This window comes from Sturnus vulgaris (genome assembly GCF_052056855.1).
Source record: "Sturnus vulgaris isolate bStuVul1 chromosome 38 unlocalized genomic scaffold, bStuVul1.hap1 SUPER_38_unloc_2, whole genome shotgun sequence".
Taxonomy (NCBI): Eukaryota; Metazoa; Chordata; class Aves; order Passeriformes; family Sturnidae; genus Sturnus; species Sturnus vulgaris.
The window spans coordinates 194,964-211,611 of record NW_028275903.1 but is presented as its reverse complement, the minus strand read 5'-3'; the positions used below and the strand labels follow the sequence as shown (position 1 = coordinate 211,611).

General features: G+C 49.0%; 2 long non-coding RNA genes across 2 annotated transcripts; one reads left to right on the top strand and one right to left on the bottom strand.

Moving 5' to 3' along the window:
• Positions 1-3,743: 3,743 nt before the first annotated feature.
• On the bottom strand, positions 3,744-6,847 carry LOC148219512 (uncharacterized). Its single transcript, XR_015799747.1, has 3 exons — positions 6,403-6,847; positions 5,642-5,740; positions 3,744-4,123 (listed from the first exon to the last, which is right to left on the bottom strand). It is a non-coding gene; the product is annotated as an uncharacterized LOC148219512 (long non-coding RNA).
• Positions 3,865-5,299, top strand: LOC148219513 (uncharacterized). The gene is made up of 2 exons (XR_015799746.1): positions 3,865-4,003; positions 4,330-5,299. It is a non-coding gene; the product is annotated as an uncharacterized LOC148219513 (long non-coding RNA).
• Positions 6,848-16,648: the final 9,801 nt, after the last annotated feature.

Here is a 16,648-nt window from a genome sequence, read left to right as displayed (position 1 = left end):
CCCGACCCAAACTAAAAATGCCCTGCCTCTGACCAAATGAAAAAAAAACCCTTTTATATATAGAAATCATCTATTTTTTAATATTTAATTTATAGTCATAATCTAGACATATTTCATATATTCAATTTAATTGCTATTCTATTTATCATATATACAATATTATTTTATTATTCATTATATACATAGATTTATATTACTAATGTTATTTCTATTTTATCTATATCCATATATATTTGTAGGTTCATTGTTTTTAATATTATTTATTTAAAAGCTCTGCCTCTAACCAAATAGAAACAAAAAACTCGATTATTTTCAATTCTATTTGAATATATTTTTCTATTTAGTTTTCATATTTATATCTGTAGATTTATATGTCTATATTGTGTATTCTATATTTATATACTATTTAATTTAGTTTTTACTAGTATATTAATATAATAGATGCTATTTACATTCTATTATAACATACTATTTAATATAACATATTAAAATCGATAAATTATTTATATTACATACTACATACATGTATTTTATATTTATATTTATTTCTATAGATTTAAACTTACATATATATATGCATATATAGTTATAATAATTTTATGTCAGTATCTATTTTTGCATATTTGTATATTTTTGCCTATATTATTTTCAAAAAACCCTCCTCTAACCAAATAAAAAACAATAAAACATTCCTTTTAAAGTCTGAATATTTATATATTTCTATTTTCATAACATAATATAATGTAATGTAATATATTTATATATTGGTTTCTTATATTTGCTTCTATATTTTTATTCTTTATCTTTTCTATTTACAGTATCTATAAAAAAACCCTACCTCTATCCAAACACAAACCAATAAAACATTCCTTTTAGACTATATTTAGCTATTTTTTAAGGTTCTGTTTTTCATGCATTCTACACCCACCCCTCCCTCTCAATGTTCTGGCACCCACCATGACCCCCCCCATGCCCGACTCACCTGCTCCTCCAGCGCAGCCCGTCTCCCTCTCCCAGGGACCTTGGGGTGCCCCAAACCACGTCGGAGCCCCCCTCAGCCTTTTTTCCTCACCCCAAAGAAGGCACAGAACGACTCCTTTAATGAAGTTGTTTTAACAATTGTAAGGCTAGAGCTTTTGGTATCCACTGCTTGCCATCCCTTGTAAACCAATTATTTTCTTCTTTCTTCTGCAGCTTAATAAACCTCTTTTTTTCCCCATAGTTTTCCAAATGCATGTATTACCGCATATGCATATTTAGAATCAGTAAATATATTTAATGCCTTGTCCTGCTATAATTCACAGGCTCTCACAAGCGTGTGCAGCTCTGCTGTCTGAGCTGACCAGGTGGCTGGTAACCTCCCCCCTTCCTTTAATTGCTTTCCATTAACGATAGAGTATCCTGTAAATCATGAAGAATGGGGGGAAAAATCAGTGAGAAATGGGGAAAAAAATCCATGAAAAATGGGGGAACAAATCAGTGAGCAAGGGGGAAAAGTGGGGAAAAGTTAATTGAGAAATGGGGAAAAAATCAGTGAGAAATGGGGAAAAAAATCCCTGAAGAATGGGGGAAAAAATCAGTGAGAAATGGGGAAAAGTGGGGAAAAAATCCGTGAGAAATGGGGGAAAAATCAGTGAGAAATGGGTGGGGAAATTCCATGGAAAATGGCGAAAGAAATCAGTGAGAAATGGGGAAAAATGGGTAAAAAATCAGTGCGAAATGGGGGGGGGGGGGGAAATCAATGAGAAATCGGGGAAAAACATAAGTAAGAAACGGGGGGGAAAAGTCCATGAAAAATGGGGAAAAATCAGTGGGAAATGGGGATAAATCTGGAAAAAATCCATGAAAAATGGGGGAAAATATCAGTGAGAAATGGGGGAAAATGGGGAAAAAGTCAGTGAGAAATGGGGAAAAATCAGTGAAAAACGGGGGGAAAACTCCATGAAGAATGGGAAAAAAAATCAGTGAGAAATGGGGAAAAAAATCCCTGAAAAATGGGGGAAAATATCAGTGAGAAATGGGAAAAAATGGGGAAAAAAATCATTGATAAATCGGGGGAAAAATCAGTGTGAAAGGGGGGGAAAAATCGGGATCGGGGACGTGGACCGGGACTGGGATCGGGGACCGGGACGGGGAAATGGGACAGGGACCGGGATCGCGGACGGGGACCTGGGACAGGGACCGGAACCGGGATCGGGGACGGGGACTGGAGACAGGGACCGGGACCGGGATTGGGGACTGGGACCAGGACCGTGATCGGGTTCCGGGACGGGGAACTGGGACTGGGACCAGGATCGGGGACCGGAACCGGGGACTGGGACCGGCACCAGGACTGGGGACGGGGACTGGGGACAGTGACCGGGACTGCAATCGGCACCGCCCCCCGAACCGCTCCCGGAACCGCTCCCCGGGCTACCCCGGCACGGCGACCGGGAACGCCCCCGGCACCGCCCCGGCACCGCCCCCGGTGCCGCCCCCGGCACTGCCCCGGCACCGCCCCGGGTAGCGCCCCCGGCACCGCCCCCGGGGCGGGCCGCCGAACGCACGCGATGACGCGCGGGGGGCGGGACGGCGCGGGGCGGTGACGCGCTTCATGCCAGGAGCAGGGCCCGGGTGCGACGAAGACGGGAGCGGGCCGACCCGATACCGCGCGGGGCCGCGGGCCCGGCGGAGCCCGGCCCGCTGGGTAGGGGCCGCCAATGGCACCGGGGCTTCTGCTTCGGCTTCTGTCCGTGTCGGCGGGGAGGCCCCAGCCAGCGGTGCCCCTCTCCCTCGGCGACACGGGCGTGGAACTCGGCATCGGGCGCTGCATCGCCGCGGACAGCAGGGGGCGCACGGGTACCGATACTGCCATGGGGCCCGGCGCTGCTCTCCTGCTCCGCCGCCAGGCGGCGCTGCGCTGCCGTCCTGCCGCGCCTCCGGGCACGCTCGGTTTCCTCGGGGCCCTCGGGACCGGCCGGGACGCGGGGACTGCCCGTGCGGACCCGGGGACCCCGGGCCCCGCCTGTCCCGCCGCTGCGGAGGCGGGGGATGCTTTATGGGACTGCCCGAGCTGGCAGTGCCGGGTCTGGGGCGCTGGGGCGCGCCTTGGGGGGCTGCGGGTGCGCTCGTTTCCTCTTCTGCATGGCCTTCTGTGTGAGCATCTCTCGTTGCGACTGCTCTTGGAGAGTCAAACCCCTCCTCCTAAGTGGTCTCAGGAGCCTGGCAGGGTGAGTTTTGTTTCACAGGGGAAAGGGCCACTGGTCGTGTCCAGAGACCTGTGCACCCAGCCAGGTTTCTGCCTGATAAAATTCCAAATGGATGAGGATTTCTCCCAGCCCCAAGCTGCCCCCACCTGTAACCCTGGCTGCCTTTGGGGTGCCCAAAGCCTCCTCTGTGCAGATCTCAGGAACCTGGGAGGGGTGAACAATGTTGCACAGGGAAAAACCCCACAGATTTTATCTCCGGGCCTGGGGCCAGGAGCAGGCATTTGCGTGCTAGAATTCCAGAAGGAGCACGGTGTCTCCCAGACCCAAGCCGCATCCAGCTGTGACCCAGCTGCTCTTGGAGTGCCAAAAGCCTCCTCGTAGCTGATCTCAGGAACCCTGGAAGGGTGAGTTTGGTTTCACAGGGAAAAGGCCTCAGTTTGTGTCCAGAGATCAAATAAGGGACTCTGCTTTTCCTCTAGTTCTCCTTCCTGTTTTCACCTGGGCTACAAGGATGGGCATGGCCTGTATTTCTCATATCAAAGTGATGTTACTAAATTTGTCCAGAAGTTCTGATTATTATTTTTATTAGTAGTAGTAATTTTCTGATAGAAAACACTCTCATTTTGCCTTTCCCACGTTGTTTCCAGGTGCTGCCCAGGATGGACATCCGTGGTCTCAGACAGTGATTCCCGAGGAGCAAGGAAAGCCTTTTCCTCACCTGCACAGTTCAGGTGGATGGGACAGAATTGGTGTGGCCTGACAAGGCAGGAAAAGCTGTCTGTGTTCTGGAGTGCCTTGAAAGCTTTCTCCGTCAGGTTTGGAAGGGGTTTCTCTTTGGGATTTCTTGTGATGCAGCACCACGGGTATCCCTTTGTGCCAAGTCCAGTGCTAAAGGATTGAAGAACTGACAAGTGGGGTCTGGGATGAAAATGCCGCTAATAAAATTAAGCAAAGAATACAATAAGAGAAATGAGCATCCTTTTAATGTCTGAAATAGTTAGGAATAAAAATGCTGGAAAAGGGCACTCTGAATTGGTGTCACTTGTCATGGATAAAACCCCAGAGTGAGGAATCAGAGCAGAAGTTGAGAGCTGGAATCCTTCTGCAGTCGACTTAATTTTCTTTTCCTCCTCTCTTTCAGGACAGGAAGAATCACGACTCTCCTGGCATCTTTGCCAAGAGCTGTGGTGTTTGATCAGCCAAAGCCCAGAGGCTTCAGCACCAGAGGTCTGAGCCTGGAGGGCTCCTGGTGCTGCCCGTGCTGTGGGCTATGTCAGAGGATGCAGGCTTCCTCTTTGCCTCCCTGCTGGGATTAACTGCCATGGGAATGTGGGATCTGGGTGAAACTCCAGCTCTCCTGGTGTTCAGGGGAGCAAGGTCTGAGGGACTCCTCTCTGGGGATGTGCGGTGAAGGACTGAATAGTGTGGAAGGAGAGTATTTATAAACTGTATCACTGTTTCTCCCAAAATTGGGGTGGAGCACTGATGGGGGCGGTTGGGTTTGGTCTGGGCCTGTTATTCTTTGTGCAATTTTAAAATTCTCTTGTATGATTTACTGTCCGGTATCTTTCTAACAAAAGCTGACATAAATTTAGATTAAGGATTAGAACTTGGGTCCATTCATTGCAAACATTTGACAAGGCTGGAGGACTGGGGTGGTGACTGCTCTCAGGAAAGGTTACTTATTAATACTGTGTCAGATTTCCCGCAGTGACTGTCAGGCCTGCATGGCTGTGAGTTCGTGCTCTTCTCACTGGGGAAATAAGTTCAGCAAAATTAGAAATGTTAGAAAAATCCAGCCAAAAATTCCACCTCTGTACCCCCTAAGTTTTCCCAGTTTTTCCCAGCTAGGAGCTGCACAGAAGTCAGGCAGGGGAAGTGACAACAGGGAACAGCTGAAAAATTCAAAGGCACAAAGAGGAAAGGGGAAAGGTTTCAGAAAACAATTCTGTGGTCTAAGAATAATTTCTGATTCCCTACTGAGAAGAACACGAACTCACAGCCATTCAGGCCTGACAGTCCCCTGCAGTGAGAGCTCAGCACACATCCACAGAGGCAAGTCCAGCATCTTAAATGAAAAAATAAAAATAAAAACCAGAAGAAAAAGGTGATTTCTTTTGCTTCAGAGTTATTTCAAGTTCTTAAAGCCCAAGCAACATTTGCTCTCGATTTTGGTTGGGTGAATCATGAGCAGTGGGCACGGGTCATGCCATTCATTGAGCAGAAAACCCGGGGTCATTTAGAGGGGACACAAGAACTGTTTGTGTAGCGACCTCGGGCTGCAGAGGGGCAGGAGAAAGGCCAAGGGAGCTCCCTGGGGCCACCAGGGCCTGTGGGGAACAGAATGGACGCTTGGATGACCAGTGGAGGTGAGGAGTGGATCTGAGTTCATCTACAGGGAAATAAGGAGGGGATACTCTGGAGTGAAAAGCTGAGGTGATGAGTTCACCCACCTGGGCACGAGTTGTGTTTGCACAAAGTGGGACCAGAGGTGAAGGTCAATCCAAAGTCGATCCTGCTTGACCTCTGAATTCCAGGATAAGTTTTACAAGCTGCCAAATGAGGGAGTAAAAATACACAAAAATGAAACCGAGAGCATTCATGAGGTTCCTGGGAGTCCATTACACTGTTGTCATAGAATTCTTAATGAGTTTTGAGCTTTTAATGACAACAATTCAGTACTTTCTTTGGATTATTCACTGTGTAGGATTTGGGGTTTATCTGGATTTTAAAGGTGTCCTGGTGGCCCTGACACTGCTCAGGAGCTGGTAGGAAAAGCAGGGTCAGAGCTCCTGGCAGGCACAGGGTGTTTTTCCCAGAGTGGACTGTGGAGGAATTGTTTGGGCCTTGGATTGTCCCTCTGGGTGATGCCAGTTGCTGTGATTTGTGTAATTCCATACATTTAACTCCCAATACTTCCCAGCCCAGGAGCTTGAGCTGACAGGGCAGCACACAGATTGTTCTCTGTGCTGTGCCCCGATTTGGGGTTGGCTGTCAGCTTTGCTAGCTCCCGTGAATTATGCCCATAGCCCCGAATTCCCTGCTCAATTCCCACTGCCATAACCTCACAGCGCCTCATGGAGTGGGGATATACTGTGGCAGGAAGCTCAGCAGCATCGGCACAGGGACAGGTGTATATTCCAAAGAATTTGCTGTTTCAAACCCTCATCCCCCAGCCCCGCCGATGTCCCTGGGGGGCACTTGACAGAGTTACCTGGATTTCAGCTGATTTCACCCCCCCGAGCTCGGGCTCCAGGTGATCTTTTCAAGCAGGAGAAGGCAGGGGCCGGAGGCGCTCGTGGCCCGTGCCGAGGCAGTCCCTGGGGCCACGAGAGGACATCTCTCCCTGCAGAATTTCAGTTCTTTCCAGAGCCTCAGCAGTAACAGAGGACAAAGAGGAAGATGAGGAGGAGGAAGAAGGGGGAGAGGGTTTGAGACGAGGGGAAGCCCAAATCCGTGCTGTGTGCGGAGCTCCGACAGCACGCTGCAGCCCGCAGCTCAGTGTGAGCACGGGGCAGAGGAGGCGATTTCTGGGCATTCAATCACCCTGAGGCGGGCCCGGCACCGCCCCTGCAGCACCGTCCCCAGCACAGCTCGGTACCGCTCCGGGATCACCCGGCCCCGCCCCCGGTGCCGCCCGGGACCACTGGGGACCGCCCCTAAAGCACCGCCCCGGCCCCGCCCGGTCCCGTCCCCGGGACCTCCGTGCCCCGCCTCGCCAAGCCCCGGCTCCGCCCCGAGCCTGCCCGGGCTGCGCCGGGACCATCGCTGGCGGCCCCGCCCCTCTTCCCCGGGCCGAAGCGGGCTGAAGGAGATGTCCGCACGATTGGAAACGCCGCCGAAAATCGCACCCGTGGGATCGGTGTCGGCGTCGTGCGCAGGCATCCCACTAGAGCGAGCGGGCTCCTTGCTGTGCCACCCTCCTTTTGCAGCCAGAGTTAGAAGGTCGGGGAGCGACACCCGAGCCGCCATCTTGGGAGAGGCAGGCGCGCAGTACCGCGCTCTGCCCACAGGGTGGCGCTTGGGAGACAGGCAAGGGATGGAATCAAGGAGTGTCCCAATCCTTGAGGAAATCCCCCTGAATGAACGCCCCAAAAAACCGCGACCAGAACTGAGAAACCTCCTGCCTCTGTATGAGTGCAAAGGGTGTGCAAGGAGTGTGCAAATAGTGTGCATTAGCAATCGATCGGCAGGCATTGGAAATCGATCGCCGATCTAATCGATCGGCAGGCGCGATCAATCGATCGCCGATCTAATCGATCGGCAGGCATTAGCAATCGATCGCCGATCTAATCGATCGGCAGGCGCGATCAATCGATCGCCGATATAATCGATCGGCAGGCATTAGCAATCGATCGCCGATCTAATCGATCAGCAGGCGCGATCAATCGATCGCCGATATAATCGATCAGCAGGCGTTAGCAATCGATCGCCGATCTAATCGATCGGCAGGCGCGATCAATCGATCGCCGATCTAATCGATCGGCAGGCATTAGCAATCGATCGCCGATCTAATCGATCGGCAGGCATTAGCAATCGATCGCCGATATAATCGATCGGCAGGCATTAGCAATCGATCGCCGAGCTAATCGATCGGCAGGCGCGATCAATCGATCGCCGATCTAATCGATCGGCAGGCATTAGCAATCGATCGCCGATCTAATCGATCGGCAGGCGCGATCAATCGATCGCCGAGCTAATCGATCGGCAGGCATTAGCAATCGATCGCCGATCTAATCGATCGGCAGGCGCGATCAATCGAGCGCCGAGCTAATCGATCGGCAGGCATTAGCAATCGATCGCCGATCTAATCGATCGGCAGGCGCGATCAATCGATCGCCGATCTAATCGATCGGCAGGCATTAGCAATCGATCGCCGATCTAATCGATCGGCAGGCATTAGCAATCGATCGCCGAGCTAATCGATCGGCAGGCGCGATCAATCGATCGCCGATCTAATCGATCGGCAGGCGCGATCAATCGATCGCCGATCTAATCGATCGGCAGGCGCGATCAATCGATCGCCGATCTAATCGATCGGCAGGCATTAGCAATCGATCGCCGAGCTAATCGATCGGCAGGCGCGATCAATCGATCGCCGATCTAATCGATCGGCAGGCATTAGCAATCGATCGCCGATCTAATCGATCGGCAGGCGCGATCAATCGATCGCCGATCAAATCGATCGGCAGGCATTAGCAATCGATCGCCGATCTAATCGATCGGCAGGCGCGATCAATCGATCGCCGATCTAATCCATAGGCACGCATTAGCTATCGATCGCCGATCTGATTTTTCCCGCCATTTTTCATGGATTTTTTCCCAATTTTTCATGCATTTTTTCCCGCAATTTTCGTGGATTTTTTCCCATATTTTCCCCATTTCTCACTGATTTTTTTCCCCCATTTCTCAATGATTTGTTTCCCCAATTTATCAAAGATTTTTTTTCCCCATTTCACCATGATGTTTCCCCCATTTCTCACTGATTTTTTTCCCCCATTTTTCCATGGATATTTCCCGATTTTCCCCCCCATTGCTCACTGATTTTTGCCCCCATTTCTCTCTCAATTTTCCCCCCATTTTCCATGCATTTTTCCCCCCATTAATCACTGATTTTTTTCCCCATTTATCACTGATATTTGCCCCCATTTCTCTCTGAATTTTTCCTTCCATTTTTCATGCATTTTTCCGCCCATTAATCACTGATTTTCTCCCCCATTTATCACTGATTATTGCCCCCATTTTTCACTTATTTTTTCCCCACAGCATCGGCCACCACAGCACGAGCGACAACAGCTCGCTCTGTTCCCGCCATTGCCCATGGATTGTTTCCCTGTTTTCCATGGATTTTTTCCCCATTTCTCACTGATTCCCCCCCCCCCCCCATTTCTCACTGAATATTCCCCCATTTTTCATCGACTTTTCCCCCATTTCTCACTGATTTTTTCCCCATTTCTCAATTATTTTTTCCCCCACTTTTCCCCGTTTCTCACTGATTTATTCCCCCATTTTTCATGGATTTTTTTTCCCCCATTTCTCACTGATTTTTTTCCCCATTTTTCAAAGATTCCTCCCCCCGTTTTTCACTGATTTTTCTCCATTTCTCACTGATTTTCCCACCATTTTTCATGTGGTTTTTTTCCATTTCTCACTGATGTTTTACCCCATTCTTATTACCATTCTCATAGCTCTATTTTATATTTATACATATTCTTATATTTGCATTATTTCTGTTATACACTAGATTTTTCATCGATATTTGCTACTTAGATTTCATTATATTTTACATGTATACCAATCTAGTTCTATTCTTTATATTTTATTTTTATATTAGCTATAAAAACCGTGCCTCTACCCAAATAAAAAGCATTTAAACATTCCTTTTAGACTATATTTAGGTATTTTTTATGGTTCTGTTTTTCATGCATTCTACACCCACCCCTCCCTCTCAATGTTCCGGCACCCAGCATGACCCCCCCCCCCCCCCCCCCATGCCCGACTCACCTGCTCCTCCAGCGCAGCCCGGCTCCCTTTCCCAGGGACCTTGGGGTGCCCCAAACCACGTCGGAGCCCCCAGTCTCCACACCCTCCCCCTCCGTAGGGAACGGGAATGGGATGGGGAGCACACAGGACAAGAAAGGAACACAAAAGACACACTGGACAGAGAGAAGAAAAGGGCTGGAAGCTGGATATGAGGATGAAAGTGGAGCAGCAACAAACCTCAGGACTCTTGACTAGAGAGTGTGGCTGCTGAACGTCTCAAAAAAAAACCCCAGCTCCAACACAACATGCTGTGCTCACGGCTCGGCCTGGGACTCGTCAGTGAACATCTCTCTCTTGCCAGGGCCATAAAGCCCCCGAGAAAACACGAGGTGAGGTTGATGTGCTCCGGCTTTGCTCCTGCTCAGCCCTAACCCCAGCCCCTGCTGCCAGTGAGCACCCTGATCTCTGAACCTCTTCTCAGCTTGTTTGTACGCTTCCAAATTCCTTCCTCTTTCTTCAAGCTTCATCTGTTTCCTGGCATTGGGAGAATGACAAGTGTTTAGCACAGCGCAATGAATACAACAGTCTCATTTTCAGAAGACACAACTGAACGAGAACCGACAGCAGCACTGCTTCGAGACAATCTGGGCACACGTTTCCCTTCCAGCAATCTGAGTGTTCTTTTGTGTCACGCCTGAAATTCCGAAAATGGTTTTTTGAGAAAAATTATCCATAACTAGAAAACAATCCAACCAAATAAATAGAACCCCTAGGATATAATAACAGCCCATATACTACAACACTCCAATTCTAATATTAATAAGAAAACAGAAATTAGCTACACAGCATTACCTCAAACAAACACTACATACTGGCAAGAATCAAAGCCACCACAAAATAATTCAAAAACTACCCTATGCCTTATGCTACAGGCTAGAACGCCATCGGCAAACCTTATCAAGGTATCCTTTAAAAACAACGCCCCACCAAAAACAAAAACAACACAAAACGCCCTTCAAGAACTCCCTTATCAACACCTGAATGAAAAAACATGGCATTAGATAAACAGACCATAGCCCTTATCATACACCATTTACAAACAAAATAAAGCTATACCATACATCCTCGAAAACCACCTTCAAAGCACGACATTAGAAAAAAAAACTTTCCAGAATTAAAAGCTGTATCTAACAAAAGCCGTCTGATAAAATTAACAACCAAGCCCCCACCATCAGAGCTGCCCCTACTAAACTCCCCATCCTACATATGAAAAATCAGTTTTAAAAACCTACTTCAATTCATTCTGCCTCAAATACAAAGCCATCCAGAAAGTTACCTTCACTCAAAAACAAAAGCGCACGTAGTAAATAACATTAAAAAATAAATCAGCACACTACACACCACAAGCATAAAATATTGAATTAAAACCAAAAATACCCCTAGTCATTAAAGAGCCCAGCCGCAAGCTATATTTAACTGTAACTTCGTGCAAACGTACACATATCATTAAAATAGATTTCTTTCAGAATACAACTGATGATCTAAAATAGTAAAATGTCCGAGAACGATATTATAATAGGATATCCTCGATCATCCTCCCGCAAATTCTCTCCACTGTATTGTCCGACACACACCAGAAAAAAAATCCAGTTTTTACTTTTTTCAGCTAACTTCTCATTTATTAGCTGAGAGGAATGTTGAATTTGTCTTTACAAATGAGCTGTGGATCAGCCTGTAGATAAGGCTAGCACTGAGAGATAAAAGAAACAATGGGATGGATTCCACTGATTGATGAATGGAAAGAGATATTTGCCTTTACAAACAAACTGCAGGGCTGCTGATAAATGAAATTGGATATCGAAAGATGAAAGAAGCAACGGGGGGAAACTATGAATTCTAGAAGAATTAAAAATTAAAAGGGAGGGTTCTACATTAGAGGGGAATTTCAGGTATCAGGCGTTCCGGGAAGTCTGTGCCTCTCAAGTACCTCAGCCAATGGGAAAAGAGAGAGGGAAATGCGGCCGGGAAAATAGGATAAAAAGGAGGCTGCGTCCTCCAAAAATTTGAGAGATCCCAGGGGAATGTCCCATGGCCTCTCCCTTTATTCGAATAAAGCAAAAAGGACTCCTCCGTTTCCTTTTTGGACATAAACCGCTGGTGTTTGTGGATTAATTTGCCTGACATTTAGCAACATATTGTTAAAAAAAAAAAAAAAAAAAAAAAGTGATCCAGAAGAGGGCAACATTGACAGCCATTCCAAGACAGGATGAACAAATGCTTTCACATTGACAGAGGATGCTGCGATGTTCTGAGAACAGAAGATAGAATAAAATAAAGGAAGGTGATGTTACAAGACAGAAAAGGGTAAAATAAAAGGAGTACCTGAGACTGGGGGGCGGGGGGGAAGAAAATGGGGAAATATTAATTGCTACACACTAGGTACAAATGCTTTTTACAAGTAATTTATGAGAAGCAAGCTAAAAGCGTCTTACTGCTGCTAGTGATATCATGCTCCAAGCTCTGCTAATAATTCCTATTTCTAGCAATAGTTAAATTGAACTCACTACATTCCAACTATTTTTCTGCTTGTTTAGATGGCAGATCCGTTTGGAACACACCTTAGTATAGCAAATTCTATGCCCAGGTAGGGACCTCTCAGTTCTTCCATAAAACATTTTCTTCTGCATTATGGCAAGCCTTTGTTTTAGCTTGACAGCTTTCTTGAAACTTAAATTTACGCATGTATCCAAAGACATTTGCAATTCCAGAAATTGGTAGGCACATCATATGGAAAGTAAATAACATTCTCGAGAGGGAGTTGCTTTGTTACCGAGGGGATGAAAAGCAAGGCTAGAGCTAGTAGAACTACCCAAGAAATTGGACTTAACGCAGCTTTTACAAGGCTCAAAGTAGCCATACCGAGATGTTTGAGCTAAAAGCCCCAGTTACCAGACTTACAGGCCTAATCGTTATCACCACACCACATTCCCTGGTTGCAGTATTTTTAACAGCAGTGCAGAACGCTACTGAAAATTATTTTTAGGTTGAATTGTTCTCTCCCCTCACTGCCTGTGTAGCTGTTAGAGGCTTCCAGGAGGCTGGGGAAGCAGACTGCTGGTTTCACTTCCAGACAGGTCACTTCCATGGTCTGCTGGAGGGCACTTTGAAGCCCGTGGCCTTTTCTTGCTCTATTGTATCTGACAACTTTCCTCCCCCACGTCTGTTTTTTAGCGGGCAGCATTTTTGGAGGGCCAGTCAAAGACCTCAGGCTCCGAGAGAATTCGTCTGCTTTGCTCTGTTTATGTGTGCAACAGATGGGAGCAGCAACTAAGTCAAGTAGTAACTTCTGAGCTGCCCAGTTATCAGTAAACCAAAATATTCTTTTGTGACTCTCGCCAGACGAACATATCATCCTATCCGAGTCACACACTGCCCCTCTGGCATTTTCCAGTCAGACAAAGAATTCCTGGCCCCTTCCTTGCATGAACCTCAGCTCTCCACCTTGTTCCAGAAAGAGTTCTAGATCCAAGGCCCAGTGAGCCAGCTACCCTTTGCTGCCCTGAGCAGTATGGAAACAGCCAAGCCCCAGCCCTGCAGCCCTGCCTAACTCGCCTTTGCCTCCCAAACCTGAACCTTTTCCTTGGCATCCTCACTCATGCAATCCTGAAGACAAAAATCTGATTTGGCAGGTGAGGCCGTTTCTAACGCAAAAGCTTCACCAAGGTTTCTCTTCCAACTTCAGCCTTAAACAGTCCTGTCCTCCTCAGACAGCCCCCACCTCCAGCCTTTAGCTGTAAATACTTACTGGTTTATAGCTAATGCTTGCCACCCCTCAAAATTAAGTCTTTTGATATGCATTTACATCCCTCCCTAACCATGTCCTCATCACCCTTCCCAAACTCAGCCTCATCTCCAGGCCTAGAACCTCTCCCTAGGTGAGGGACTGTCCTCGGGTAGGAGTGCTGACAGACCTGTGCATGAGCCCAGCTGCATAGCCCGTGCTAATCCCAGCCCAGCTCTAGCCTTTAAACCCACTGGGGCTTTGGTACTGGAGGCCCAGTTACAGTAACCCCTGTGGCCGTTCCGCTTCCAGGCCATCTGGGAGTTGTGATCCCCCACCCTACACCACTTTGGTGAGAAATGCATTCCTTTCTTACAATAAAGTTTTCATTTTATGTCTAAATTCAAGCATTCCGAGAAAACGTGTAGCAATTATATCAAGACAGACATGACAGGCACCAACATGAGTCTTTCATTACACACTTTTCATGCCTTCTCTCCACAGATTTCTTTGAGGCAACTCTGACTCCTTTTCTCACAGGCAGCTCCACACAGCACCGACTCCTCCTCTCCTCTGTACGACTGGCTAAACCCCAGCCTGTCCCTTCCCCAGCCACCTGAGCCTGTCTGTCCCACACACAGCATCCTCTCACCTTGTCCATCCCTTGCACGGCCACGTGTCCCTTCCTCCTCGCAGCACAGCCAGCAGGCTCCAGCCCACACTGCAGCAGGCTCTGCACCTCCAGCTGGAGCTGTGCTTAGTGAAACTGGCAGCCAGCTGACCCACGCTTTTATAACAACCAGCCTCACTGGGCAGGCAAGGCTGTTTCCACTCCTTGCTAATCAGTACAGCTGTAACTCGTTGGCAACTAGTGCCTTCTGCACTATCCTTACAAACTATTCTCCTACAGAAATGGACCGGAATTCCGCGGGGATTTTCCGGGGATTCCGGGGGAATTTTCTCGGGAATTCCGGGGGGATTTTGTCGGGGATTCCGGGGGGATTTTCTGGGGGATTCCGGGGGATTTTATCGGCGATTCCTGGGGGATATTCCCGGGGATTCCGGGGGGATTTTATCGGGGATTCTGGGCATATTTTCTCGCGGATTCCGGGGGGATTTTCTCAGGGATTCCGGGGAGATTTTATCGGGGATTCCGGAGGGATTTTTCCCGGGAAATCCGGGGGGATTTTCCCCGCGATTCCAGGGGGATTTTCCAGGGGATTCCGGGCATATTTTCTCGGGGATTCCTGGGGGATTTTCCAAGGGATTCCATGGGGATTATCCTGGGGATTCCAGGGGGATTTTATCGGGGATACCTGGGGTATTTTCCAGGGGATTCCTGGGGGATTTTCCCGGGGATTCCGGGGCGATTTTCTCAGGAAATTCCGGGGGATTTTCTCGGGAATTCCGGGAGGATTTTCAGGAGTATTCCGGGGGGATTTTCCCGAGTATTCCGGGGGGATTTTTTCGGGGAGTCCGGGGGGATTTTCCCGGGGATTCCGAGGGGATATTTCCGGGGAATTCCGGGGGGATTTTCTCCGGGATTCCGGGGGGATTTTCCAGGGGTTTCAGCGAGGAATTTCCCGGGGAATTCCCGGTGGATTTTCCAGGGGATTCCGGGTGGATTTTCTCGGGGATTCCGGGGGGATTTTCCCGAGTATTCCGGGGGGAATTTTTCGGGGAGTCCGGAGGGATTTTCCCGGGGTATCCGGGGTGATTTTACGAGGAATTCCGGGGGATTTTCCCGAGTGTTCCGGGGGGATTTCCTCGGGGATTACGGGATGATTTTCTCGGGCAATTCCGGGGGATGTTCTCGGGTATTCCGGGGCCATTATCTCGGTGATTCCGGGGAGATTTTCTCGGGGATTCCGAGATTATTTTCCCGGGGAATTCATGGGGATTTTCCCGGGGATTCCGGGGGGATATTCGCGGGGATTCCGGGGGATTTTCTCGGAGATTCCGGGGGGATTTTCATGGGGATTCCGGGGTATTTTCTCCTGGATTCCGGGGAATTTTCCGTGGATTCCTGGGGGATTTTGCCGAGTATTTCGGGAGAATTTTCTCGGGGATTCCGGGGTGATTTTCCCGGGAAATTCCGGGGGATTTTCTCGGGGATTCCCGGGGGATTTTCCCGAGTATCCCGGGGGATTTTTTCGGGGAGTCCGGAGGGATTTTCCCGGGGATTCCAGGGGGATTTTACGAGGAATTCCGGGGGATTTTCTCGGGGATTCCTGGGTGATTTTCCCGGGGAATTCCGGGGGATTTTCTCGGGGATTCCGGGGGGATTTTCCCGAGTATTCCGGGGGGATTTTTTCGGGGATTCCAGGGGGATTATACGAGGAATTCCGGGGGATTTTCCGGGGATTCCGTGGAGATTTTCCGTGGATTCGGGGCGGATTTTCTCGGGAATTCCGGGGAGATGTTCCCCGGGATTGCGGGGGGATTTCCCGCGGGATTCCGGTGGGCATTTTCCGGGGATTTCGGGGGGATTTTCCCGAGTATTACGGGGGGATTATCCAGGGGATTCCTGGGGGATTTTCTCGGCGATTCCAGCGGGATTTTATCGGGGATTCCGGGGGGATTATCCAGGGGATTCCGGGGGGATTTCCTCGGGGATTCCGGAGGGATTTTCCCAGGGAATTCCTGGAAGAATTTCTCGGGTTTTCCGGGGCGATTTTCCCGGGGAATCCGGGGGGATTTTCTCGGGGATTCCGTGGGGATTTCCCCGGGGATTCCGGGGGGATTTTCCCGAGTATTCCGGGAAGATTTTGTCGGGGATTTCCGGCGGATTTTCTCGTGGATTCCGGGACGATTTTCCCGAGGAATTCCAGGGGGATTTTCTCGGGGATTCCGGGGGGATTTTCTCGGGAATTCCGGGGGAATTTTCTCGGGGATTCCGGGGGGATTTTCCCGGGGATTCCGGGGGGATTTTCCGGGGATTCTGGGGGAATTTTCCAGGGGATTCGGGGCCGATTTTCGCGGGGATTCTGGGGGGATTTTCCCTGGGATTGCGGGGGAATTTTCCCTGGTAATTCCAGGGGATTTTCCCGGGGATCTCGGGGAGAGTATCCCGGAGATTCGGGGGGCATTTTCCGGGGATTCCGGGGGGATTTTGTCGGGGATTCCGGGGGGATTTTCCAGGGGATTCCGGGCATATTTTCCCGAGTATTACGGGCGAATTTTCTCGGGGATTCCG